A 26,921-nucleotide genomic window follows, 5' to 3' on the forward strand; every position below is an offset into this window, starting at 1 on the left:
GACAATCTGCAAATGAACCATTTTTCAGTGGTCTCTCCTCCCGCTGTGCCCCCCACCAATATGGAAAAGCAGGCGGCTGCACTAACCACGGACTTATCCAGAATCACAAGGCTGGGCTAAAACCCAGTGAGTGAGAAGCCATCAGACCAGCATCCTTTGCCGCTTGCCCAAGTGCATAATAATCTGGAGGCTACATCAGAACCAGTGACTAAGGAGGGGCCAAGGCACAGGGCATCATTTTAGCATCCTGGACCAGGGTTTTCTGAGAAGCTGAAGAGCAGAGGAGGCTGGGCTTCTTGCACAGCAGGGGTGGGATCCCAGACCTGCTTCACTTGCAGGGACCAGAAATTCAATTCCATCACTTGAGCAGCACTTGCCTCAGGAGGCCAGCAGCCTGTGCCCTGGTGCAGACAGAGGAGCCTTCTGTAGGCTTCAGGCCTAAGATTTTTGTATTCTTCGAGGAAGGCGGGGTCGGATGAATTGGCAAAATTTTCTAGCTGAAAACGTCCGTTTGCTGGATGGACCTCAATGAAATCAGTAAACGAAAGAGATCGAACAAAATTTCGAAGCCTGCCTGTCAGGGCCTTGTTCCAGGAGCAAAACGAAAGAACTGAGGAACAAAATTCTGTAAGCAGTTTGAAATCAGGGTCGGATTTAGCTCATAGTACCTTGAGTGCGATCTGAACTTGGCTCAGCAAACAACCCAAAGCACAGGGGACCAACCATTGGGAATTAGCACTGGGTTGGGCAAAGAGCAGGCCCTAAGTGCGACCCCTGCTGTGAAGAAATCACTGGACTGAAGCTCAGAGGCAGAGCTCAGATCTGCAAAGCATTTTGTCTTCTGGCTAGGACTCCTTCATGCCCCCCCCCCCCCAGCTGTGGCCAAGCTGTGTGGACAAGTGAGCCTGTGCATTAACTACAGGCTTCCTCAGGATCAGATTCTACCCTACTACTTTGGGAATGCTACTGAGAAACTGTCAGCTGGCCTCCTCCTTCATTTTGCCCTCTGGACAACTGCACAGCAAGGCTTTGGCGAGTGGGAAAGCGATGTGGAAATGGAAAAAGCCAGCCAAGAAGGAATAGCACCAGAGCCCTGCTCCCTGACAACCGGGAAAAACGTTAGGTGCACCAAAAGGCAAGCCACTGCTGGGGGGTTTGCTTTCACACCGAAATTGTCATCTTCCCGGGTCTTTTTCTCACCTCTTAAAACAGTTCTCAGTTGGCAAATGTAACTTTCCCATACAACTGCCTTGTATGAACGAGGCAGTAGTGGGACTACCCTTCGATCCCAGCACTGCAAGTTAGAGGTCTCTGAGTAGATCAGGCCAGCTTGATCTACTGAGTGAGTTCCAGGACAAGTAGGACTACACAGAGGAAACCTGTCCCCAAAATCCAAAATAAATTTAAAAAAATACTTAAGTAATCTTTTAAAAAGTCCAATAGTGTTTGGATTTGGGCTACAGTATCTTCCAGGGGAGGGGTGAGGGTGTGGCAGAAAGCAAGATAATTGGTTAACTGAACATGTGTCTCTGTTTTTGCAGAGATCAAGGGGGAAAAAAGCTAAAAGGACAAATGAACATTTGCTTTTCCACGATGTGTGTATCCATCTTGTGTTCCATGCATATGTGTGCACTTCCCATAAAAAAATTTAAAAGAAAAACAAAATAAAACTAGAAGCCTAATAGCTTTCCTGAGAATGAAGCTATGGCCTAGAAATACAATCTAAGTCAGAGTGAATGCCTTCCCTTATTTGAAGACCTTCATGAGACCTGGGACTGAATGCTTCCTCTGCTGAGATCTCAGGGATGCCAGATTCTCTTACCATCATGTAAAGGTCTAGGGAAGCTTTCTAAACACTTTGCATATGGGGATGGGCAGACAGCTTGGCAGTCAAGTGCTCAACCCATACAGGGTGGCCCACGACTACCTCTAACTCCAGTTCTGGAGGATCCATGGATTCTGATCTTCAAAGAAACCGGGTACACACATGGTGCACAAAAATGTATACAGGCAAAAATGTTCACACATGCACAATACAATCAAATGAAAAAATAACCTAGAAGCAATTATTTTCTTTGAAATTTAATTTGAGCCAATGGGTCTCAGGATTACTCTGCGTATCGCACACTCTCATCCAGTCAATTGTTTTGAAATGCTGAGCAGTATTGAAAGCTTGGTTTTCTTGGTCAAGGATATGGCCACCTAACACCCCCCAAAATCCCTTAATTTAATTCAATTCTTAAACCCAAAAGAGATATTTCTGTTGCAATTCATTTAAAAAAAAAAAAAAAAAAAAAAAAAAAAAAAGGTTGGTTTTCTCTCTGACCGCGTTCCTCCACGTCCCTCCCCAGCAGACAGCAGCTGGTTGCAGTACTTCCAGACATCACTCTGATTTTTACCTATGCTCACACTTTAGGCTGTAGGATCAATTAGCAAGGTGCAATTAACAGAATTCAGCCTGAGTTCCTCTCCACACTTTCACTAATTGCTAGAAGGTTCCCTGAGGCAGGTCTTCCAGGATCTCTAATGCTGAGTTTCTCTGGTCTTTGGTTGGCTGAGTGCACACATTTCACTTCTGCCGCAGCAGGATTGAGAGCAACCCAAGCTTCTGTAATTTGTATCCTAGTTGGTTCAGCCCAGCTGGGGGACTTTTGGTGTCAGCCCCATAGGGAACCAGCAGTGTGTGTGTCTCCTCCAGAGCCCTTCTTGCAATGAGAGCCATTGGTTTCTTCTCAAGAGCTCAGTCAAGTAGTGGCTATGCTTCTTTTCATCTTGATTATATCCAAATTAATTGTATCAAAACTTGATTATATCCAAAGCAGAATCCAAAATTGAAGGACACGTCAGCAAGGGATTTTTTTTATTAATTTGTAGAAAGAAATCTGTATCTTTGAGGAAGGAAGGCCTGTCTTTAAAGCAGATCTTTGAGTTTGAAAGACACAGGCCTTTAATCTGGATCTGGGGCAAGAAAGACACATACATTTGTTATTGTGATTGTTGTTGTTGTTCTGAGCCAGGATTTGTCTGCAATACCCCTGTCTGTCCTGAAACTCACTTTGAAACCAGGCTACTCACAGAGATCCACTGCCTTGCTCCAGCACCATAATGCTGGGATTAAAGGCATGAGCCACCACACCCAGCTGAAAGCACTCAGCTTTATTCCAGACATTGACTCTGGAACACACACCTTTAATTTGGGCAACACCTTCAGCTGGAGCCCTATATAAGAACACAGAGGAAGAAAGTTTTCACTGTGCCTGCTTGCTCTCTCCTAGCTAACACGTCTATCACTTCACTGGCACTGCAGCCTACTTCTCTGGGATTTCATCTTCTACTGAAGACCAGCTGAGACATCCAGCCTTGGGGACTGAGAACTTCTGGATTCCTGGACTTTGCTTCCTCTCCATCTGTTGTGGAATAAGCTCACCTGCAGCCTGTAAGTCATTCTAATAAATCCCCTTTCAGGAAAGAAAGGGAGAGTGAGAGATCATTATACTTGATCTTTACTCTCTAAGCCAGGCACCCCAAATAGATTTGCTGGACCATTAGCACTTTCCCCATTGCCTGTCTAATCAGTCCCCTATAATGTTTAACTCTAGACAATTGCTTCCAGAGTGATAGCATCTACTTTGGGAAGCTTCATTCCTTTTGTGTTTGCTTGATTTATTTTTTGAGTCTAGATTTTCTTGTGTAGCCCTAGCTGTCCTAAAAGTAGGTCTGACTCTGACAGATGGGGGTGGGGGGAGGCTTGAGCTCAGAGATCCACATGCCTCTGCTTCTGTTCCCAGATCTGCTTCTTTCTCTTAGATGCTGGGACAAAAGGCTTGCACCACCAGACTAGGCAGAACCTTTCTTCCTTATGCAATGCCAATAGATGCTAGGCTTTTGAGTTTAAAACCCAGCTTCCAATAATGTAATGGTTGGGAGGGACCATGAAGTTTGGAGTATAATTAACTAACTGGAGGCTTCTCTGAATCAGAACGTCAAGGACTTGCCCTCAGCCTTCCATGGATAAAGCCAAGAAGATGATGCAGTTCTGTCCCAGTTCCATCAAGGATACACCGTATTCTGCAGAACATGCACTGCCAAGTGCACGTGTCTTCCCAGACCTGAGTACAAGATGTTCCAAATCTGAGCCACGTTGTTGTGGCTGCTTTGAGGATGGCTGGATGGTTGAATGCGATCCATACTCCTTTCCCTCTGTATTTGAGACCTTGGACTACCTGAGATACTACAGAAGAAGTAGTTGTGCCAATAAGAATGCCTCTGTATTCCAGAGTGAGTATCAGAGGGAACCAAAAGTATCCCCAGGAGAGGTCAACAAACACAAAGATACAGAAGACCCAGACCAACCCTCACCAAGCTTGCTCAGGGAAAAAGGGCCGGAACTTGAGACCTGTGATGGTGGAGACTGCCCTGACCAGGACCCTACTTCTGACAGTCCCAGGCACCTAGGCTGCTGGGCATGGCTTCAAAGGGCTTTTGGCCAGAAAAAGAGGAAGAAGTAAAAATGCCACCAATAACTCGAGCCCAGGAGCCCTGTTTGGAGCCCAGGAGCCCTGAAGCCTGCTAAGACTTGCAAGTAGGAGATTTTCTGTCAGCTCCTGCTATTACAGCAAAGGAACACACAGGCAGTTGTGTCTTTGCAGCCTTCTGGTTTTTGTTTGTTTACAGCTTCTTAATAAAAGTGTTAAAAAGGTGGAAATTTGTGTTCTTGTTGAAATGGCCCAAGGGAAAAGATGCAGGGTGGAGTGGACACAGATGAGGATACACTACTGTTTTCTATTGTTGGTTACAGGAGTAATTGGTAGTTTGTTTTAAAGGAAGTTCTCAGGCATTCTGGTTCTCCTGTGTACTGGAGCATAAGATAAGCACCACACAGGAAGCAACCTTGAGAACTTTGAGAAAAACTTTCTGCTGAATTGACATGGATGACGACTGATATACCCAGATACTTCCACTCCAAATTAATCTAGGGGCCTCTTGCAACTTCCAATGTACCCCTTCTTCCTTCTGCATAGACTAGGCTAGACATGAACTCAGATTCACTTTGCCTTGCCTCTCTACTATGGAGATTAGAAGCCTCTACCACCATTTCAGCACTGGAGAATCTTTCTATTTTTAGAAATTTCCAGAGCAAATTTCTGCATCACAAGTGAATTTACCTGCAGAAACAGGACAGGCCAAGTTGGAAGGTCATGGTACTACTGGCCCTGCCATGTGCTGACAGAGAAAACCCAGCCACTTGACCTTGAGAGGGTGGCATTTATGTGCTTCCTGTCTTGGAAGAGCTTAAATTTTATAAGCCTTAGGTCAGTTGTTGGTCTTCCAGAAAGTTTACCCTCTCAGTAGGAAATAGATCTGAGGTAGGAATGTTCACTCAGGCAGGTGGATCCCTGTGAGTTCCAGGACAGCCTGACTTGAACAGATAATCCTACGACAGACTGGGCTATATATAGAGAGAGGAACAAATGAAGGAAAGAAGGGAGACTGAGAGAGAAGGGACTAGGGAAGGAAGGTGGGGAGGAAAGAAAGGAGGAAGGAGTGATGGATGAGTCTGAATGACAAATCATGCTGTATTTGTGGAGAATAAAAGGAAGCAGCTCTGTAAAACAGTGTTCAGGAACTGGGAGAGTCAGCTCTGATCTTTCTCCTGGGATTTCACCTGCACAAGGCAATGCCTGGGAAGTTAGTAGCTCTCACTGTGCAGCCCACCCTTCCCCTCCAGTACTGTGTTCTCTACACCACGATGAGCATGTGGGTACTAGTGCTCAAACATGGTCAACATCCAGTGTGATTACAATATACTACTTTTATACTTTGTTGGACTATGAGTTGCAGTTTTACCTTTTCAGCGTTCCCAGGAATTTTAAGTTATCTTCCTCCCCAGTCCTCATAAGGCCTAAACTGTGAAGTAAGTCATATACCAGGCTAGAGAGTGATCACACAGATGTCCATGTGAAGACTGCACTCAAGTATCATTACTTACAGTGTTGAGTTTGTTCTATGAACTTCAATTTTCAGGAAGTCTATGTAGGAAATAAGCCCTGTACAGAAATACTGACCAGCATGTTTTTCTTTGAATTTTGATCTTTTTTTTTTTAAATTTGTGTCACTTGGTCCTTTCAAAGGAGGTGGGAAGACTCAGATAACATTTTAGATTCAATGAGAGAATAACAGCCTTCCACAATTTCTTCTGTAAAGAGAAGACCTTGGAGAATAGTTCTTTAATATGTCATCAAGAAAAAAAATATAAGACATTCTTCCAGAACTTCTATTTCTAGTACAAAAATAACTAAAAATACTTTGGTAGTAAAGTTGAGTGGGGATTATCTTGAAACTCATAGTTCATCTCTACACAGCCTTGATGCCTTTCTGGACATTGTAATATTTTGTAAAGTATAAATTTAAACAAGTGGGAGCATTTTCAGTTTAGATCCCCAGGAGCTGAAATATATAATAAACAAATATGGACTACTTTTCCTTGTGAATCTTTGACCTGTAAAAATGCAGTGTTAGAGTCTGGTTTGGAGAACCTGTTTGAATTAGATATTGCTTAAGTACCTTCAGGTAGAAGGACAGCCACCCTAGTGACCAGGACTCTTTGGTTTGATCCAGGACAGTTAAGCTCTGGACTCTTCCAGCCTGGATACTGAGCTATGACCATTCTAAGACTGTTCCTACTACATTGTCCTTTTGGGATTCTAGTAGGATTGTTGGGACAAAGGGAAGTTCCCAAGGGGAGTAAGAGCTGACTTCCCTGCCTACCCACCCCCCTTTGACCCTAGGTGAGCTTCAAACACATCCTGAAAAGAATTAGACACAGGTTTCCTATCTTAAATAGGTATCTTGGACACAAGGAGTCAAATGACTAGTTCACAGACTGATCTCCTAATCTCTCAGGGAATGGAGTCTGGATTTTGGGAAGGTTATTTAACTCAGAAGAGTCCAGCGTACTTACTTTGTTTGGAATTTGTCATGATTACATGTTCTTCAAGACACTGAAGTACATTATACCCTTACATGTAAATGTCTGTGTGTAATCCTGTTTAATGAACTGGTAAAGTAAACAAACGACCATGGGAATCAGGAGACCCTGGTAATCATGGACCTGTGTCAAAGCACTAAATACAGCCTCCCTTTCCCTCCCAACTCAGGTGTACAGGAAGGGCTTTCCTGCTCAGCAGGAGACTTCAGCACTGAGACTTCTCGTGGAAATCCATCAAGAACACAGAGGGAAGTAGGGAGGAGGGAGAGTTTACCCAATGGACAGGACAACCAAGGATACATAGAGAAAACACCAACAAATTAAAAAGGAAAAGAAAATTTAACTACCTATAGATTTCAGGTATGCAGATCTCATCTGAGCTACCATAGTTCTTGGATTTCTGCTCTCCTTCTAAGTCAGGCGAGCCTGAACTGCCAAACCCAGAGGCTGCTGTTGTACAGGGATTAGCCATGCCTACATCCTATCTAACAACTTCCCTAAGCTGTTTCACTCCTATGGATGTGGAACTCATGGATGTCCAAGAGTGGGTCATTAGGATCAGCTGTCTCAGGTGCTGCTTTACACTGTGTCCAATTCCTTCACTGAGATGCCCAGCTCAGAGACTTTCCTCTAAAATCTATAACATATGGGATTTATTTCCTTGTTCTGAGACTTGGTACTTATCTTCACCTTCTCTCTGCACACAGACACCACCAAACACCTTTGTAAATGCTTGGATTATCACAGAACCTGAACACCTGAAATATTTTTTCAGCCTAAGCTCATGTTTTGTAGTCCAAGAAGAACCCTACTTGCTTCCTTTTATTTGTTAGTTTGTCATCTGTTTCCTTAACATTTCAATGGTGATTTTGATTAATTTTCATGACTTGGGTACGGAAACATAAAGATTATTATACTATACCATGACTTTATTTCACAATATTTTTTAAAAAGTGTGTGTGTGTGTTTGTGTGTGTGTTTGTGTGAGTGTGTGTGTGAGTGTGTGTTTGTGTGTGTGCATGTGTCTGTGTGTGTGTGTGTGTGTGTGTGTGTGTGTGTGTGTGTGTGTATGTGTTGCTCCTAGGGCAATATTACAATCTGCAATCTGAAGGAGTTCGACCTCTCCTTCCATCATATAGCCCAGGGAACAAACTCCGGTTATCTGGACCAGTGCTGAGTGCCTTCACTCACTAAGTTGTCTTTCAAATGTCCTCCTGTGTTCTCCCCCAGGGAGTATCTTGTTCCTTTGACCCACCTCTGACCACTGTCAATTTCAGATTAAAGTGAAATTAGTCAAAATTGGAATGTGTTCACTTCTTCAGGGGAGCAGTTTATTAGGCGTGACTGACCCATTCCCACTGAGGTGCTAAGTCTCCCCATTAATAATAATCTTAGGCAAAGCCAGACTGAAAATGGATGGCAAAGAAGAGAGGTGTGGTGAAAATTGTTCTTTAAACTAAAAGAAAAATTTTAGGGGACCTCAAACTAATAAAGCAGCAGGGCCCAGTAGATTCTTTCTCTCAAACCTAAGTAGCTGAAACCACTGCCTGCAGGGTTTACTAGCTGGAGGCCTAGATGATTAGTTACTAAAAAATGTAGAGTTATAGGACAAAGAACAAAGGCCTGTTAAGTCATCTCAGGAACTGGCTTGCCATAAAGATAAAAAAAAAAAAAAAAAAAAGGTATGCAAGGACATTTTTAAATAGAAAATAGGGATGTGTCTCGGGGTATGTCTAAATGGGTAATGGGCCCTCTGGTGTTTCTCCAAACCCTTCCCTCCCCCCCCCCCGCCCCTTGAGGTCTTCTCAATGTTCCAGAACTGCAATTTAAGTTTAACTAGATACTATGCTAACCTAGATAAGCTTCTGCCTGCAGGAACTGCCCTCTACCCCCATCGACTGGTACAGCCTGCTGATGTTCAAAAAAATGTAAAGCAGCCAATCTTGGGTAACTGTGCAGAAGTTTCCCCTTCTCCCCACCCCGTACCTATTAAAGACCCTAAAACCTGGAGCCTTGGGGTCGACCCCTTTCACTCTTACATGAGACATGTGTGTCACCCGGGGTGCTCCACCATTAAACCGCCTCATGTGCTTGCATCAAGTTGGTCTCTCATGTGTCCTTTGGTGTGTGCCAAACTGAGATTTGAGTGGGGTCTCCTGGGGTCACCTTCGTGGAGATCTTTAAGCCTTGTAAAACAAACCTTGCACTTAAAGAGTAGGGGCCGCTGAGAGACATTTTCTAACCAGCTGATCTACATGTAAGAGGCTCAGCACACCTGAGCTAACAGAGACACTCTCCAACCTGTCAGAATGCCTGGCTCTCTGCAGGCAGTGCAGAGAGGGCCATGTTTGCAGCTTTTGGAAGCCATCACCCATACTAGGGTAGGCTTTGGGTCATTTCTGTCCCTGTAAGTAAGTCCTCCCACCCAAACAACTGTCAGCAGCCTCTGTTCACTGACATTCCTGTAACATTCCTTGATAGTTTGTTTTGTTTTGTTTCTTGTTAGTTACTTAGTTTGTCTAAGGCTGAGGCCACATGAATTCCCACACTCCCAGGTCTGCATGTGTATTGGTGTTCTTCTTGTTGAGTCTCCATGTTTGCTGCTTCATTGCTGAGGCTGCAGTGTTGTAGCAAAAGGTGAACTTATTTTAGAAGGAACTGCTTTAATATAGTGTAAAGATTTTTGATGTTGTTACTGTTTTGTAAATGACTGATTCTTCATTCAAGAGCTTACATTTTAATAGAAAAGATTAGATTTTTGTTTAATGCTTGCATTTATTTGTTTTTATATTTTGTTTCCTGTTGAGAACTGCTCTGCCCCATGCTTGGGGACCAAAATGTCAAGAACCACTCTGTCAGTGTTGAAACCTGCCACTGCCAAAAGCCTTGGGGGCTAACCTGTTAGAGCCAGCACTGACCCATGCTGCTCTGGTCTGTGGGTCAGGATTCAGCAAGAGAGAGAGTGATGACGGACACTAGGAATGGAGACCAGACAGAGCGAGATTCAATCCTGTTTATTCTTTAGTCTCTCTTCCTAGTCCAAGTCCCAAATCCCAAGGCTCTAGTTCCTAGTCCCTAATTCCTAGTCCCTAGTGCCTTCAAGTTCCAAGTTTCCAGTTCCAAGTTCTAGTCTCCAGTCTCATCCAAATACAAGTGTCTAATTCCTAGTTGCTTGTCCCTTTCCCAGTTCCAAGTCCTAAGTCTCAAGTGTCTAATAATTTCTTCTGTCTGCCTCTCACCTTTTATATGTCTCACTTCTAAGCCATGTCTTTAACTCACACTTTTAAGTCATACCTTTAAGTCATATATCTAAATCACACCTTTAAGTCTCACACACCCAAGGGGAAATCCTGGGTATCTGAAACAAGATGTTATCAGAGTATGCTCAGCTGTTGTAGGCTATTGTAACAAGTCTCTTGTCAGGCTACATGGCTCAAGATGGCTGCAAGGATAATAGCCTCCTTTAGTAGGCTCCCCACAGTTTCCTTTGCAGGTGTGTTTTCAAGGGCGAAGGAAGGATACAGATGAATGGAAAGGTGGATAGGATTGGGGTACAAATGTACAGTTCAAAACTAATCAGTATTGTTGAGGCCCGAGCTACCCCACGTTTGGCGGCCAAAATGATGTGGACCACTCTGTTAGTGTTGGAACCCACACTTCCAAAAGCCTTGGGGATTAACTTGTTAGCCCGTACTTTCCCAAACAGCTCCAGTGTGCATGTGCTGTCGGGGTTCAGCAATAGAGAGAGTGAGGACTGACAGGAGGAATGGAGACCAGACTGAGTGTGATTCAATCCAGTTTATTCTTCAGTCACTCTTTCTAGTCCAAGTCCTAAGTCTTGAGTTCCTAGTCCCCAGTTTCTAGTCCCTAGTGCCTCCAAGTTCCAAGGGTCTAATCTTAGTTCTCTTCCAAGACTTGCTACCTAATGCCTAATAACTAACTCAAGTTTTACTGCCTAATGTCTAATAACTAACTCCAAGTTGTACTCTTTGAAGTATCTGATTCTCTGTTACTCTCTTCTGTCTGCCTTTTGCCTTTTATAAGTCTCACTTCTAAGCCATGCCACTAACTCATGCCCTTAAGTCTTGCCCTTAGGCCTTATCTCTAAATCTGATCTCTAAGTCATGCCCTTAAGTCACATACCTTTAAATCTTTCACACCCAAGAAAAAATCCTGGGTATCTAAAACAAGATGTTATCAGAGTGTGCTCAGCTGTTGTAGGCTGATGTAATCCAGTCTCTTCTCAGGGTATATGGCTCAAGATGGCTGCTAGGATGATAGCCGCCTTCTTTCGGCTCCCCACGCAGTATAAAATTTAAAAACATTTAGAAGGTTATACTTACTAATATCTGTATAAATAAAAATATTCATGCAATAGCAATTAAAGAACAAATTGGCTAGGAATTTAAAAGAGAGCTGAGATATATGCATGGGAGGCTTTGGAAAGAGAAAAGTGTAGAAATATGTTCTTAATAAACAGTAATCTCAAAATTGTAAAACAGAATAAAAGTTACCAGATATTGGCTACACTGCCAAGGTCTAGCATTGAAACCATAGAGCATTAAGAGAGAGAGAGAGAGAGAGAGAGAGAGAGAGAGAGAGAGAGAGAGAGAGAGAGAGACCTAACATAAAGCTTTGCAAATGATACAGGTGAAAGTTCTAGTTCACAAAAAAAAAAAAAAAAAAAAAGGAAACATATTGTTCTTTTTTGTCATTGTAACTTGCAGATCACTTGCAGACTCCACCTTCACCCCCCTTCCCACTGCTCCACTCTGCCCTCTTCTGGAAAACAATACAAGAAACCCTAGTGGGTAGGTCTCACTTTTGTCCCTACCAAGTCTGTTAGTGTCCACATCCCACTTCTAATGAAACTTTACCCACAGGGAAATTCCTCTGACTTGATTAGTGACCACTTCCAACCCCAGACTTGAATCCTGATATTACCCCTGAAAAACAATTACACAGGAAGGTGATGGAGAGGAAAGATTTTATTTATGTACACTGTCCATCAGAAGGCAATGATTCTACATAGATTTAAGAAAAAATTCCTTAACAAATCAATTGAACAGTCAGGAGGACAAGATAGAGACACTTCCAGACTCCTGGACATGTGGGGCACAGTCTCAGCTCTGAAGTTCACAGAGGCAGCATGAGGCTCTTCCTGAGTTTTTCTCTGGCTCGTGCCAGTGAGTAGTATATTGAAGGATTTCAACGTGTATTCTCTCCACGTTGCTTGGATGTCTTTCCGTTCCAGGTTTCTGTCTCATGTAAGCCTCTGTTTTTGGTCATTTTGGGGAGCACCTTTGGCCTCAGAATTCACAAGGGGCAAGCATGTCTGCAATGCTGTGTGTGCTGTAATCATTTGGCTGGTTCAGAGCCCATTGAACCCTTCTCGTGGATGTAGCTACTACTTCCTGAGGACCCCAAAGTCTCCCTGAAGTTTCAGACATTGTCTCCAAATGTCTTCTCTGTTGGCCGAGGGTCTAGGCTGCACTCCCACTGTGTAGCCTTTGCAGTACTTCTCATACCACTGTCGATATTGCCTCTCCCATTCCTGGTAGCGTTCTTTCTCAAACGGGTCTCTAAAGTCGAAATTCTGCCCATAATAGGCTTTGGTGTCATAATGGGGTGGAACTTCTCTGTATCTATTAAAATACTCACGCTCTGTTTTCCTTGAGGTATATTGCTTTTAGTGGGAGACTGTCCCCTAAATGCTAGAGGAGATCTTGACCAGAAGTGCTATCTTCTATAGGGAGGTGACCTTGTCCAGGATTGGTGGAAATCATGAGATCTGGACCTGGCACGGTATTTGAAGCTCTTTCCTCTGCCTGGTATTGGAGCTGGGGCAGAAGATGGGTTTCCAGGCTCAGAAGTGGCACAAGAAGCTGGATTTGAAGTTAATGAAGATATAGAGGGAGTTTTGTTAGCTGAGGAAGATGTCACTGGAATCTTCAGAGGATCCTGCTGTCTTGATATGGGAGATCTCATCAGAGGCTGCAGGTTCTGCTGGATGAGTGGTCTTGGTCTTGGTTTTGGTGTTGGTGTTGGTGTTGGTGTTGGGTGTGGAGGTAACTGTTTTCGTAGTCTTTTTGTATAGCCAGTTTTATTTTTAAAGTTATTAGCAGCCTGTCGTAAACACTTGTTGGCAACTAAAGCATCAGGAGAAACATCATTTTCATGACATGTTGGACATGTATGTTCATCGGACTCCAGGAGTGCTGTTCTTATACATTCATCACAGTAACTGTTTCCACAGCATGGAATGACAACGGCATCTGTAGGAATGTCTCTGCAGATGAGGCACAGGAGCTCCTCTGGGATAGGATCACCTTCTTCTGAAGATGGGGATGGTTCCTCTGGTAAGAAGGGTGGTTTCTCTTTCTTCCCAATTGCATAGGCCTCTGCATCTATAATCGGTATTGCATATTTTCCACTGTTGGTAAGCACTGCACCTTTCATGTTAGGATCTTTCACTTCCATCAGAAAACTTGTAGGAATTCCAGTGCTCTTTTTGATCCTGGGACCAGTTGCAAAGTTCTTATCCCCATTTGTTGGGCAATTCTTAATATAATGACCAGGTTTACCACAACGAAAGCAGGTGTAGGATGGAGATGGCAGACTTACCAGACTTTTCTTCATGTAATTGATTGAGTTGTATTCATGGCCAGATTGCAACATCATTGCTTTAATTTTGTCTTCCTCAGAAGCATTGGCTTCAGCCAGATTGACAGTCTTTGTAAGCTGGGCCAGAGAAAGAGATGCAGAAGGGTCATCAATTGCTTTTTTAGTTCCCATCACTGGTTCAGTTCGACTCATAACATGTGTCTTGCTTGTAGACTTAACATCTCTGATAGGAATTCTTCTGACTATTACAGATGAATTTTTAGGAATTAGTGCATTAACATCAGTATATTCTTCTTCCGTCTCTGCGTTGGTGATCTGCAGATCGCTATAGGCAGCTTTCAGCTTTTCTCTCCCCATAATCTGCTTCTTTAAATCGCAGAGGGAGATATGGAGCCCATCAAAGGTGATGGTGCCATAGGTGAGTTTAGAGGAAAATTTATAGTGCACACAGGACATTGTGGCAAGGGATTCCTTGTGCTAGGCACTGTGCTGACCGCTGATGGTTTGCAAATTCTCAAGTCCAGTCTTCTGAGTTGGAAGTAACTCTGGTCTCCAAAAGACTAGGATGTGCTCCAGCTAATCTAATGATGACTGACTATGAATGGAAAATTCAAGAATCCAAAGATTCTCAGTCCCCAAGCCTCAATGACTCAGCTGGTCTTCAGTAGAAGCTGGAATCCCAAAGTAGTCTCTAATGCCAGAGCAGGAATACGCTTGCTAGCAAGTCCAGAGCAAAAAGCCAGGGTTTCCTTTTTCCAAGTTCCATTTATTTGAGTTATCAGCAGAAGGTGTGGCCCAAATTAAGGGTGTGTCTTCCTACCTCAAGTTCCAGATTAAAGGCACAGGAGAGAAGACTATGTAGTTAAGATCACTTGGCTGCTCTTCCAGAGGATCTGGCTTCAATTCCCAGCAACCATGTGGCATCTCACAACTGTCTAGAACTCCAATTACAGAGGAATCTGACACCCTCACCCCATACATACATACAGACAAAACACCAATGCCCATGAAATAAAAAAAAAATGAAAAAATTTTTTTTAAAATTCTACATTAGACATGGATCTTCCTTGTTCAAGTTAAGTGGAAAATCCCTCCCAAGTGTGCTCTCCATTTTTAAATTTTAGTTAGTTTGAGTTGATGTAATCAAGTTGATAGTCAAGAATAGCCATCGTTGGCATCCTTTGTCAGTTTCAGCTGTAAAGCAATGTTGAGTCTACCCTGCTACATGAGACTGTCTCAGAAGAGAAAAGGAAAGACAGAAAGGTGGGCATAATGAAAGGTAAAGACATAAATTGACACTACATTGAAATAGGAAAGCTACTAAGGAAATCAAGGGGAAAAGGAAAGACAATGGGCCCCTCCTCATTTGCCTGATTAACTTCTGTCACTCAACAGCTGACATCCAGGGATTTCAGCATAGTTATCTAGGCCATTTGGGGATGAGCCACACACATTCTCTGTTTTGAGGCACATCCCAAACAAGATTTTTAAAATTGGCTGATGATCCCTTGTCTGACATCCCATGTATAAGACAGGTTTGAGTATACACACCTGCAACCTCAGGAGGTGGAGCAAGATCTCAGGCTTTCAAAGTCAGTCTGGGATTCAGGGCACTCTGTCTTAAAAAAAAATGTAAGAAAAGATTGCTTTGACTGCCTGCCTTATCTCTGCCTTTGCTCCCTTCTACAGCTGCAGACTTGCACAATACACTAATAAAATTTCTTTAGGAACAGAATTCTCTGGATAAGAAAAATAACTCGGGGCTGGCTAGATGGCTAAGCAGCTAAGAGCACTTGCTGTTCTTGCAGAAGACTGAAGGTCACCTCCCAGTGTTTGCATGGTTGTCTACAGGTTCTGTTATACTGGTTTTAAGAGAACTGATCCCATTCTGATTATCGAACTGATTAGATATTTGTTTAAACCTTGAATATTTTTTTACATGAAGGATTGACTCTACAGTAAGTAGATTGATATTTTACTCAAATGAGGAAGGTTGTTTTGGTACAGGTCAATACTTATTTAAGGATGATCTTAGTAATAACTCCAGATATTAGTGATTGACATCCATATTAATGAAGTCAACTGTTTTAAATTCTTTATACTGATTGTCAGATAAAAATCAGTCTTGTGACTCTGAAAAGTCTATGAAAACCAAGCTCAGATGTAAAAGTTTTTAAAGAAAGAACCACAAATTGATATCACAGTTAGAGAATGATCATGGAAACCAAGAAATGTTCATAGACATAATTTTGTCAATTAGTTTTTGCCTATATCTTTCTTGTTAATTTAGTTTACTTTAATTATTTTGGTGACTACATCTAGACCATGGTCAAGGCCTAGAATATCATAAATGTGTGACTGTTGAAGGGTGGAATAGAGGGCTGAGAACTGTCTGAGCAAAGCAAATTGAATCAAACTGGGGTGGTGAAATTTTAGATATTCAAGAACTTATTAAATAGATTGATTTTTCCTGAGTATGATTGACTGGTTCTTACAGATTCAACATTTATTTACAGAACAGACTTTAAACTTGAAAGGCTGATTTTATGAAAAATTTAGTCTTTATGAGAAAGATCATCTTTTTTGTTAGATCCTGAAAGCAAACGAAGTACAGGCTGAATTTATACAGTGTCATTTCATGCTGTTTCCTTGGCTTACCACTTTAACTTCACACATTAGGGCATGAAATTCCAGAGAACACTAGTTTTCCTCAGACCCTGGTTGTGTCCATTTTCCAGATGAGCATAGTTTCCCAGCAGACACCATCATCAGGTGAAAGTAAATGTCTTGAGGCAAGATACTGCATCCTGGAGCAGGGACAAGCATCTCTTGATAACAGAACTGTTCAACAGAACAATGGAGGCCTCCTGGGGCCATGCTTGTGGATGCCAAACTAGGCTGGAGAAGATCAAGGAATCAGGAGTGCTCTAGAACTTTAAAGGCTTCTCTGGATGTAGCACCCTAATATGTTAACTGATGTGTTCTGTGTCACCTACCCATAGCCTACTTTCAAGTCCTAAGTTCTGTACACATTGTGGGGCACAGTTAAAAGCTCTGAGTTGTCCTTTTCTTTGTTTCCCCTTTGGAAAAATCCTTTACTTTTGAAAATAAGTAGACTATAAACATGAGCTTTTCATCTAAAAGTACTTTTAATCCACCTTCCCCCAAAATATTTTAACACATACACACAGAGAGAGAGAGAGAGAGAGAGAGAGAGAGAGAGAGAGAGAGAGAGAAACACACAAAAACACAGAGATTGTAGCACCTTTTTTCCTTCCCTCCTTCATTATTTCCTCTTCTTTCCTTCCTCCCTCCCTCCCTCCCTCCCTCCCTCCCTCCCTCCCTCCCTTCTTTGTTCCTTTTTATTTGGGATGTCTCTATGAAGAGCAGGGTGTCAACTGATTATGTAGATCAGGCTGGCTTTTGAACTCACATTTACTAAGTTCAAATCATGGACCACCACACCCACTAAGACTGATTTACCTTTTTATTCTATGTCTGCTTTGTTTTATTCTTTTAGAGAAATTATGTAAAGCATATATTGAAAGAAGCAGAGAGTAGCTTTGTACTTCTTGCATATAGCCAGTCCCAAGAAGGCCCACATTTAGTCTTTTAAATGACTCTAAAATTACAAAGTGAACATTCTCTAGAGTCTGAATGTTACTTTTTTGCCGGGTTGGAAAGAAAGTTTAATATATAGATATTTGAGAAACATCTATTTCCATATTCTGTATTTTTAGCCTTGATTTTAAAACTAATATATGCTATTGGCATGTTGTGTGAGATCATATAGTCTCCTGGGACCGGAGGTACCAGGCACACTTTTATTACAAAGACACATACACGCATGCAACAAGGCAGTATGCATTCAATAAACAAACAAGTCAGATGAAAACACTCTTGCAGGGCTAGCAGGAGAGGCTCAGGAGTTAGAGTACAAATTACTTTTGCAGAGGACCCAGAATTAGTTCCCATCACACACATGGTGACTCCCACATCTCAGGGAATTTGAGGCACTCTTGTGGGCTCTGTGGGCCCCATGCACACACATTATGAACCCACATGCATTCAGGAAAAACACTCATACGTATATAATAAGAACAAATGGGTCTCTTTAAATATAGAATATCCTTGAATTTAAGAAAGTACACATTATTTATAGTATTTCCTCTAAAGAAATGGCTTTAATATACTCTAGGTACATTTTGTAAGGACAATGATTTTTAGAATATAACATTTAAAAAGGAAATAACGTTTGAAATGTCAAGTAACAACCTGTTATAAAAGGGTTTTCAGAAAGAAGGGCAACTTTCTATAAAGCATGCAAATGTCTCACACTCATTACTTCACTTGAGAGATGGTTTACTTCTTTATGTTGTACTTACAATATTTCTTGGTTTTTTGGAAACTTATTTTAAGGGTTCCCAAAAACTATAAGTTTTCACAAAGTCAAAATTACCTAGGATCATTTTATTGTCTAACTTTATTTATTCTGTTAATTTTTATTTTTCAGTTCATGGATTTTTTTTTCAAGATTCATCCCTGAGTCCCCTGTCTCCTATATGAGCTATGCAGGAGATGTGTCTTAAAGCAAATCGAAGCAGCCTGCTTGGCAGAATCTGATCCTGTGGGAAAAAACAAAAGCATTGAGAAAGGAAATCAGTTATGCCTTTGGAAATGACCATCAGATTTCAGTCAGGGCCTTCTGACAGCCAAATGGAACTTGTCTGTGTGGGAAAGTCCCATTTAGTAGTGCCCCGAGAATCCATAGGATTGGTCTCTGAAGAAAGAGCAGCCCCACAGGGACCCCTGCTGTGATGAAGTGCCCCACACCCCACAACCCCATACGCCTCCCCCAACTCCAGAGCTCAGAGGCAGAGCTACAGATCTAGGAAGACTGAATTTCTAGCTCCCTCACTGACCTGGCTCCAACTGTGGCCCCCAGAAGTGTGGACAAGCAGACAGGGGCATGAACTATGGACTTGCCCAGGATTGCACGACTCGCCTAAAACTCCGGGTGTACAAGTGAGTCAACCGTGGCGGTCCTATGTTTTCCCTGTTGGTCAAGTGTACTTACTCTTGGGCCTTGGCCTCTAGGCAACCGGGGAAAAGACAGCAAGATGGAAAAGAGGAGCTGAGACAGAATGACACTAGAGCTCTGGTCTGTGCAGATCCCGAATGCAATGGAGATTTGTGTTTGCACTGAGTTTGTTGTCTCCCGGGGGATGGAGGGTGGTATCCCAAGTCTTGGCACAATTGCCTGGCTGAAAAAGTCCTTTATGGACAGTAAACAATATGAAATCTCCTTTTTAGAGACGTTGGATGTCTGAGAGGGCAAGGAAACAAACCCAAACCTCAACACCTGCATCGCATCTCTTACATCCCTGCACCTGAGCACAAGGCATTTAGGTCAACACCTTCCAACCCAAGTCCACACAAAATCCCACCTCTGCCTGCATGGCAGAGTCCACTCCTGTCAGCAAAGTGAATGCACAGAGAAACAAAATCACATACGAAGTTTAAAACCACCTTCGGGGGCTGGAGAGATGGCTCAGTGGTTAAGAGCACTCACTGCTGTTCCAGAGGTCCTGAGTTCAATTCCCAGCAACCACATGGAGGCTCACAACCATCTGTAATGGGGGATCAGATGCCCTCTTCTGGTGTATCTGAAGACAGCGTTAGTATACTCACATATATAAAAATAAATAAATGTTAAAAAAAAAATCACCTTCAGATTTCAGCACAGTGCTGCTGACAGTCTCAAAGAACTCTTGGACAAGGCATAGCTACTAGAGAAGGGGTCCAGAGTGTGAGGACTGAGGTTGCCTCCAACTGCAGCGCCACCACCACATTGCCCTGTGCTGTAAGAAGTCCTAGGGATGAGGTCCCAAAACAAAACTGAGGGTCAGCCTATGAAGACTTTCAGCTTCTTGCCAGAACTTCTTGCTTGGCTCTGGCTCCTGCTTTGCCCTCCAACAAAACCATCCTACATGACAGCTGCACATTGCAGGGGCCCAATCTAACTCAAATAAAATAAAGACCCTACTATGAGTTACATCAGATTGGCTCCTGCCTGTTATTTTTGCAGATTAGTAATATCCCTGGAAGTACAGTTCTCTTCCTGCCACTCACCTCTTCAAGTGTGTTGTTTCTGTTTTATATACTCTAAAAAACAACTTTTGCCTTTTTCACTTCTTTTCTATTTTGTTGATTTGTGAACACCAGGGTCCAGGTTCCTTTGCTTGCCTTGCCCACCTCTTTCAGGATTATGAATACCACACACAGTATGAGTGCAGAAGGCTCATGTGATCCATCCCAGGGAACACACTACTGATGTCCTTGTGTGCCTGAACCTAGAGTAGGAGAGCTGGCTTTTTAGTTCTTGTGTGTGAAGAAGCTGTCTTGGGATTCTGCACCAGTGGCTCCTGGCCTCCTCCAGTACTGCCATGAGCAGATCTTGAGTCCTGGCTGTCTGTCCTTGATATCTCTGACTAAGAAGACCTCTGGTTTGACTCTTCCTCATGAAACTGCTTTCCAGTCATGCTGTCTGCTTCCCTGTAAATATGACTCTGGTCCAAGGCACCCTGGAGCCCAACTATCCCTGCCTGCCTATATCCAGACACAAGAGAGTGAAGAATAGAAATGAAATGTGCATTCAACTCAAACACAAAAGACAGAGAGAGGGGCTGGGAGAGTGAGCAGGTGGAGAGGAGATTCCCTGTCCTGAAGCTTCATCTCTACACTTAGCTGTTTTCTCCTAACCATTCCTCTGCTGGGAATACAGGATTAGCATCTGCTCAGGACTCCAGTTGACCAAAGGACTATTAATTGGATTTCTAAGCAGGTCATGGTGACACACGCCTTTAATCTCAGAGGAGGGAGGCAGAGGCAGGAAGATCTTTGCCTTGGTGGCCAGCTTGGTCTACAAGTGAGTTTCACAAGAGCCAGGGCTACACAGACAAACACTCTCTGTAATGACTAGTCTTTCCTGTCAACTATATTGATTAAATCTCAAATTAGCAAAATCCAAAAATGAAGACACATCTGCAAGGGACATTAGCTTATTTCATAGAACGTAATTTCTGTTTTTGAGGAAGGCACTTGTTTTTAATGCATATCTCTTTGAACTGGAAAGACAGGGGCCATTAATCTAGGCCTTGAGTGAGAAAGACACTTATCTGTGTTAGTGTAATTTTTTTTTTATATGAGCCAGGGTTTGTGTATAATCACTCTGGCTGACCTGGAACTCACTTGTTTGACCAGATTCCCTTCAAACTCACAGAAACCCACCTGCCTGATTCACTCCCATAGAGCTAGGATTATAGGTGTGGGCCACCACACACAGACACAATGAATACACTCATCTTTAATCCAGACATTGACTCTGAAACACACACACTTAAAATGGGCCACACCTTCAGCTAAAGGCCTATATAAGAACATGGAGGAAGAACATTTTCATTTACCTGCTTGCTCTCTCTTACTTCACTGGCACTAGAGCCTAATTCTCTGTGATTCCATCTTCTACTGCAGACCAACTGAGGCATCCAGCTTCAAAGGGCTCTTGGTCAGAAGAAGAAGATAAAAGGTCACCTAGAATACCTTTGGAGCCTGGGAGCCCTGATGCCTGCTAAGACTTGCAATTAGAGAATCTTCTGTCAGCTCCTGCTGTTACAGGGAAGGCACAGACAATTGCAGTTGTGTCTTTGCAGCCATCTGTTTTGTTTGTTTATTTCCTTCTGTTTTGTTTGTTTATTTCCATCTGTTTTGTTTGTTTATTTGCTTGTTTACAGCTTTCTTAATAAAAGTGTTAAACTGATGAAAATTTGTGCTCTTCTTTAAATGGTTCAAGGGAAATATGAAGGGTGGAGTGGGCACAGATGAGGATACTCTACTATTTCTTCTGTTGGTTTCAGGACTAACTGGTGGGTTGTTTTAAAGGAAGTTCTCAGGGGATTTTAGGTATCCTGGTTCTCTTGTTTACTGGGTCATAAGATAACCAGCTAACAGGGAGCAACCTTGAGAGCTTTGAGAAACACTTTTTTCTGAATCAACATGGATGACAACTGACCTTCCCCCATGGTTTCCCTCCAAATTAATCTAGGGGTCACCTACAACCTCCAATTTACCCTTCTTCCTTCTGTGTAGAATAGACTAGTCCTGGATTCAGATTTCCTTGCTTTGCCTGTCTATTATGGAGATTAGAGGCCTGTGTCACCACTTCTGATCTGGAGAATCTTTCTATATTTAGAAGTTTCCAGAGCAAATTTCTGCATCTCAAGTGAATTCACTCGAAGAAACAGGACTTGGCCAAGCTGGAAGGTCATGGCACTGCTGACCCTGACACACAAAACCAAGAAAAACCAAATGGCCATGAGAAGTTGGCTTTTATGTGCTTTCAGTCTTGGAAGAGCTTCACACTGTACAAGTCTTAGATCAGTTGTTGGTCTCTAGAAAGTCTAGCATCTCCGTAGGAAATGGATGTGAGGTAGGCATGTTCACTAAGGCAGGTGGAGCGATGTGAGTTCCAGGCCAGCCTGATTTACACAGAGACTTATGGGACAGACAGGGCCATATAGTGAGAGAAACAAATGGAGGGATGGAGGTAGGGAGGGATGGGGAAAGGAGTGATGGATGGGTCTGAATGACAGGCCTTGCTGCATTTGTGGAGCATATAAGGAAGCAGCTCTGTAAAACAGTGCTCAGGAACTGGGAGAGTCAGTGAGGATGGTTCTCCTGGGATTTTATCCATGAAACACAAAGCCTGGGAAGTTAGCAGCTCTCACTGTAGTCTACCCTTTCCCTCCAGTGCCAACTGTGTTCTCTACAGCAGGCTGAGCATGTGGGAACTAGTGCTCAAGCATGGTCAACATCAGCTGTGATTCCAAGATAGTGTTTTTGTACTTTGATGGACTGACATCGATTACAGATGGAAGTGTCATCGATTACAATTTGCTCTCTAAACTTCATTTTTCAGGAAGTCTGTGTAGGTAATGAAATACGCACTGTCCCAAAGTACTGACCAGAGTATTTTCCTTTGAATTTTTAACATTTTCTGTAATTCACATCACCTGGACCTTTCAACAGAGGTGGGAAGACTCAGAGAGCATATCTTTGATACACTCACAGAATGATAGCCTTTCATAATGTCTTCTATAAAGAGCAAACCTGGGAGAATAGTTCTTCAGTCCTTCAGCTAGAATCAAATATAATATATTCTTGCAGAATTTCTGTTACTAGTACAAAAATGACAAAATCTAATTTGGCAGTAAAGTGGAATGGGGATTATGTTGAAACGCATACTTCAGCACTGTCTCTATTCCAGCCTTGACTCGTTTCTGGACACTGCCATTGTCTTAGTCAGGGTTTCTATTCCTGCACAAAACAGCATGACCAAGATGCAAGCTGGGAAGAAAGGGTTTATTCAGTTTACACTTCCACAATGCTGTTCATCACCAAAGGAAGTCAGGACTGGACCTCAAGCAGGTCAAGTTACAAGAGCTGATGCAGAGGCCATGGAGGGATGTTTCTTACTGGCTTGCTTCCCCTGGCTTGCTCAGCTTGCTTTCTTATAGAACCCAAGACTACAAGCCCAGGGATGGTACCACCCAAAAATGGCACCTCTCCCCTTGATCACTAATTGAAAAAATGCCTTACAGCTGGATCTCATGAAGGCATTTCCTCAACTGAAACTACTTTTTCTGTGATAACTCCAGCTTGTGTCAAGTTGACAAACAAAATCAGTTAGTACAGACCTCTAGGTCAATTTCAAGCACATCATGAAATGAATTTGACACAGGTACCCTAACTTACATAGGTTTTTTTGATGCAATAAGTCACATGACTAGTTAACTGACTGATCTCCCAGGTAATGGAGTCTGGATTTTGGGAAGGTTATTTATCTCTGAAAGGTTTATGTATTTACTTTTTTGCAAGTTGTCATAACTGTGGGTTCTTCTGGACTCTGAAGGACATCATATAATCCAAGGTGGGAATCAGGAGCCCCTGGTAATCATGGACTGCTCTCACATCACAAAGTAAAGCATCCCTTTGTAGAGTGAAAAATTATAAAAATCATTTTATAAAATGTATATAGGCTTTCCTTTACTCCTCACTTTAAAGGGCATGGAAAATTTTCTCTGAAGCAAGCTAAAAATCTAGACTGGTTGGTTTCAGGAACCAGCTAAGCACAAAGGGAAGAGAGGAATGCAAATCATCTAGGTGGTGCTGAGAAACTAGTGACTATGATGACAGGGCAGGGCCATGTCCGGAGCAACTGAGAAATAGTTGAGAAAGTGACAGGGCAAGGCTACAGTGACAGGGCAAGACCACGTTTTTGAGAAGAATGAGTATACAGAGTGTTTTCCACATGACCCTGACTCACATAGGTTGGGTTCTTCTGGAATGTTCTGCTATTTTTATATTGTGTATCCTTAGCAACAGCTCACTCACTCCTCACTTCCCAGGTTTGTGGATTTCCCCTTTAAAAAGCCCCTCAGCCAGCCAGTTTTTGTCAATTCACCTCCTGTGTGAGCAAATGAATTGACCATTAGCCAGCTAACTCTCCCAAATAAAGCCTCTGCTCTTTGCATCCAGACAGCACCCTCACTGTACTTCTCAAGGTAATGACACTTCTCAAATACTGGCCAAAGACTCACAGTCCAAAAGAAGTAATGCTCTTAAATGAATTAGAAGAAATTTTAGATGTAATTGAACCATCAGAATTTGTGAAGATCATGGAACCTTTTTTCCAACAGTTAGCCAAATGTGTTTCCAGCCCTCACTTCCAGGTGGCAGATCGGGCACTCTATTACTGGAACAATGAGTACATCATGGGTTTAATCAGTGACAATGCAGCGAAAATTCTGCCCATCATGTTTCCATCCTTATACTCCAACTCAAAGACCCACTGGAACAAGACAACACATGGTTTGTTATACAGTGCTCTGAAACTCTTTATGGACATGATCCAGAAAGTCTTCAAAGACTGCACCCAATAGTTCAAAGCAGAGAAACTCAAAGAGAAGCTAAAAATGAAAGAGCAAGAAGAAGCACGGGTTAAAATAGAAAACCTAGCAAAAGGGAATCCCCACGTACTAAAGAGAGTAACATAGGAGTGTTGAGGCTTTGCGTGACACCTCCTAGGAGGAGATGAAGAGTTAGACCTTGAAAATGAGAGAGAGAAAGGGTTTCTGAAAAGCAGTTGTTCTCTTTCCTGCCATGTTAGCAAAAGAGAAGAAAAGGGCTGTTTCAGAGCCCTCCTAAGAGCAGGAGAAAGTCAGGAGACCTCCTGCTTTCTCTCTTGCTCCTATTGGAGAAATTCTTAGTTCTGCTTTCCCTGTCTATTGTCTGTTCTTGGTTCACCAATTGGTCCACATGTGTTAATTGTCGATTTTTTGTTTCATTGTTTGAATGATTGTTGTTCTATGTTTTATGTTCAAAAAAGTGTTTATTGTGTTCTACAAGTGACAAGATGCCCTTCTCTCGAAATTAGAGCTAGAAAAAGTAAGAAAATTCTGTTTTGTCTAAATATATGAGATGTACATCTACTTCATTTTTGTTTCTGTCTGGTTTTAAAAGTATAAATATGTTCTGCTTGTTTTGGTTGTAGATTATTGGCCTATAAGTTATTGGGTATGATTAAAAATTTACAACTTTGGTAATAGAAAGTTGGCTTAACTAGTAACTCAGGGTTGGAGTGATTCAGAATCAGGTGTATAAAGGATAGGATTTAAAACAATGTCTCTTTAATGAGATATCAAAAGCTGCACTATCATGCATTCATATATAGGAACTGGCAGCCAAACTCCATAACATGAAAGTAATGTACTTGGTGTTGATTTCTAGAGAAAATGGATTGTTTACATTGTTAAAAAATTGTTCAATTCACATGGTTCAATCGTGAGCTCAAGATTTTTTTTTTGACTCACCCATGTTTATAATTGAGAAGAGGATAGAGCAGGTGGAGATGATTGCAGGAATAATAAGAGTTAAAAAAACAGCTGTAGCACAGTACAGCCCTGTGCCCACTTTTACAGCTTTATTAGATACAGTGGTAGAGGCAAATTTAGCCCCTCAAGATTGAAAAGGAGATCTCAGTGGGAATTTTATCTGGGATCAAGCAAGTTTTATCCAGGATATAGTGGAAAGAGCATGTTTAACTTTGAAAAATTATCTTGAAAAAAACAAACAAACCAAAAAAGGAGTTTACCTCACACCTCATGCAAGATTCAAGACTCTGAAGTACAATATACCCTTACATGTAAATGACTGTATGTTATCCTGTTTAATGAAGTTTCAAAGGAAACAAACCAAGGTGGGAATCAGGAGACCCTTATGATCATGGACCTGACTCAAAGCACCAAATACAGCATCCCTTTCCCTTCCCAACTCAGGTGTACAGGAAGGGCTTTCCTGCTCAGCAGGAGACTTCAGCACTGAGACTTCCTGTGGAAATCCATCCATCAAGAACACAGAGGGAAGTAGGGAAGAGGGTTTACCCACTGGACAGGAGTGTTATGGGCAAGTGGATGTACTTTCAGGGAAGCAAGGTGCTGTCCCTTTAAATGATGGTTCTGAGCCCTGCCAGTTGATTTTGTTCTGAAAAAAGTGTTCTAGAGAAAACCAGCCAAGACACTCAAGGATACACAGAAAAAAACACAAACAAATACAAAAGTAAAAGAAAATTCTTACACTTCTGATTATTACCAAATTTATAAAGCCATTGGTTAACATTTTTAAAAAATGTATAAAAGCAAAAAGGAGAAGGGAGTATGGGATAGGAATTTTCTGGGGAGGGGAAATGGGGAAAGGGGATGGCATCTGAAATGTAAATAAAATATCCAATAAAAGAAAAATATATATATTTTTAAAAAAGAAAATTCAACTACCTCTAACCAAGGAATACACATCTCATCTGAGCCACCATAGTCCTTGGATATCCATTCCCCTTCTAAGTCAGGCATCTCTGAACTGTCAAACTGTAGAGTGAAAAATTATAAAGACCATTTTATGAAATATGTGTAGACTTTTTTTGTCTTAGACCTGAGCAGGAAAAGTGCAGGTTCTAGAATGCGGAACTGAAAATAAGATTTCAGGCCTTCACTGCCCCAGGGCACGTTCTGGGTGGAGGACATTATCCCTGAATCAGAGGACACTTACTGGATTACATTCCTCAAGCCTCAGGCAGTAGGCCCACCTGTGGGTGGGAAAAGCCCAAAGCAGGAAGACACATTCCTGACCACAGAGAAAGATGCAAACCATCGAGGTGGGGCTATAGCCGGAAGAAGTGAAAAATAGTTTACCTGAA

The 26,921-nt window shown here is 42.3% G+C and overlaps 1 pseudogene; it reads left to right on the forward strand.

The window, feature by feature from the left end:
* Positions 1–24,726, forward strand: part of LOC117723848 (serine/threonine-protein phosphatase 2A 56 kDa regulatory subunit gamma isoform-like) — a 691,904-nt pseudogene extending 667,178 nt beyond the window's left edge.
* Positions 24,727–26,921: the final 2,195 nt, after the last annotated feature.

Source organism: Arvicanthis niloticus, chromosome 19 (genome assembly GCF_011762505.2).
Source record: "Arvicanthis niloticus isolate mArvNil1 chromosome 19, mArvNil1.pat.X, whole genome shotgun sequence".
Taxonomy (NCBI): Eukaryota; Metazoa; Chordata; class Mammalia; order Rodentia; family Muridae; genus Arvicanthis; species Arvicanthis niloticus.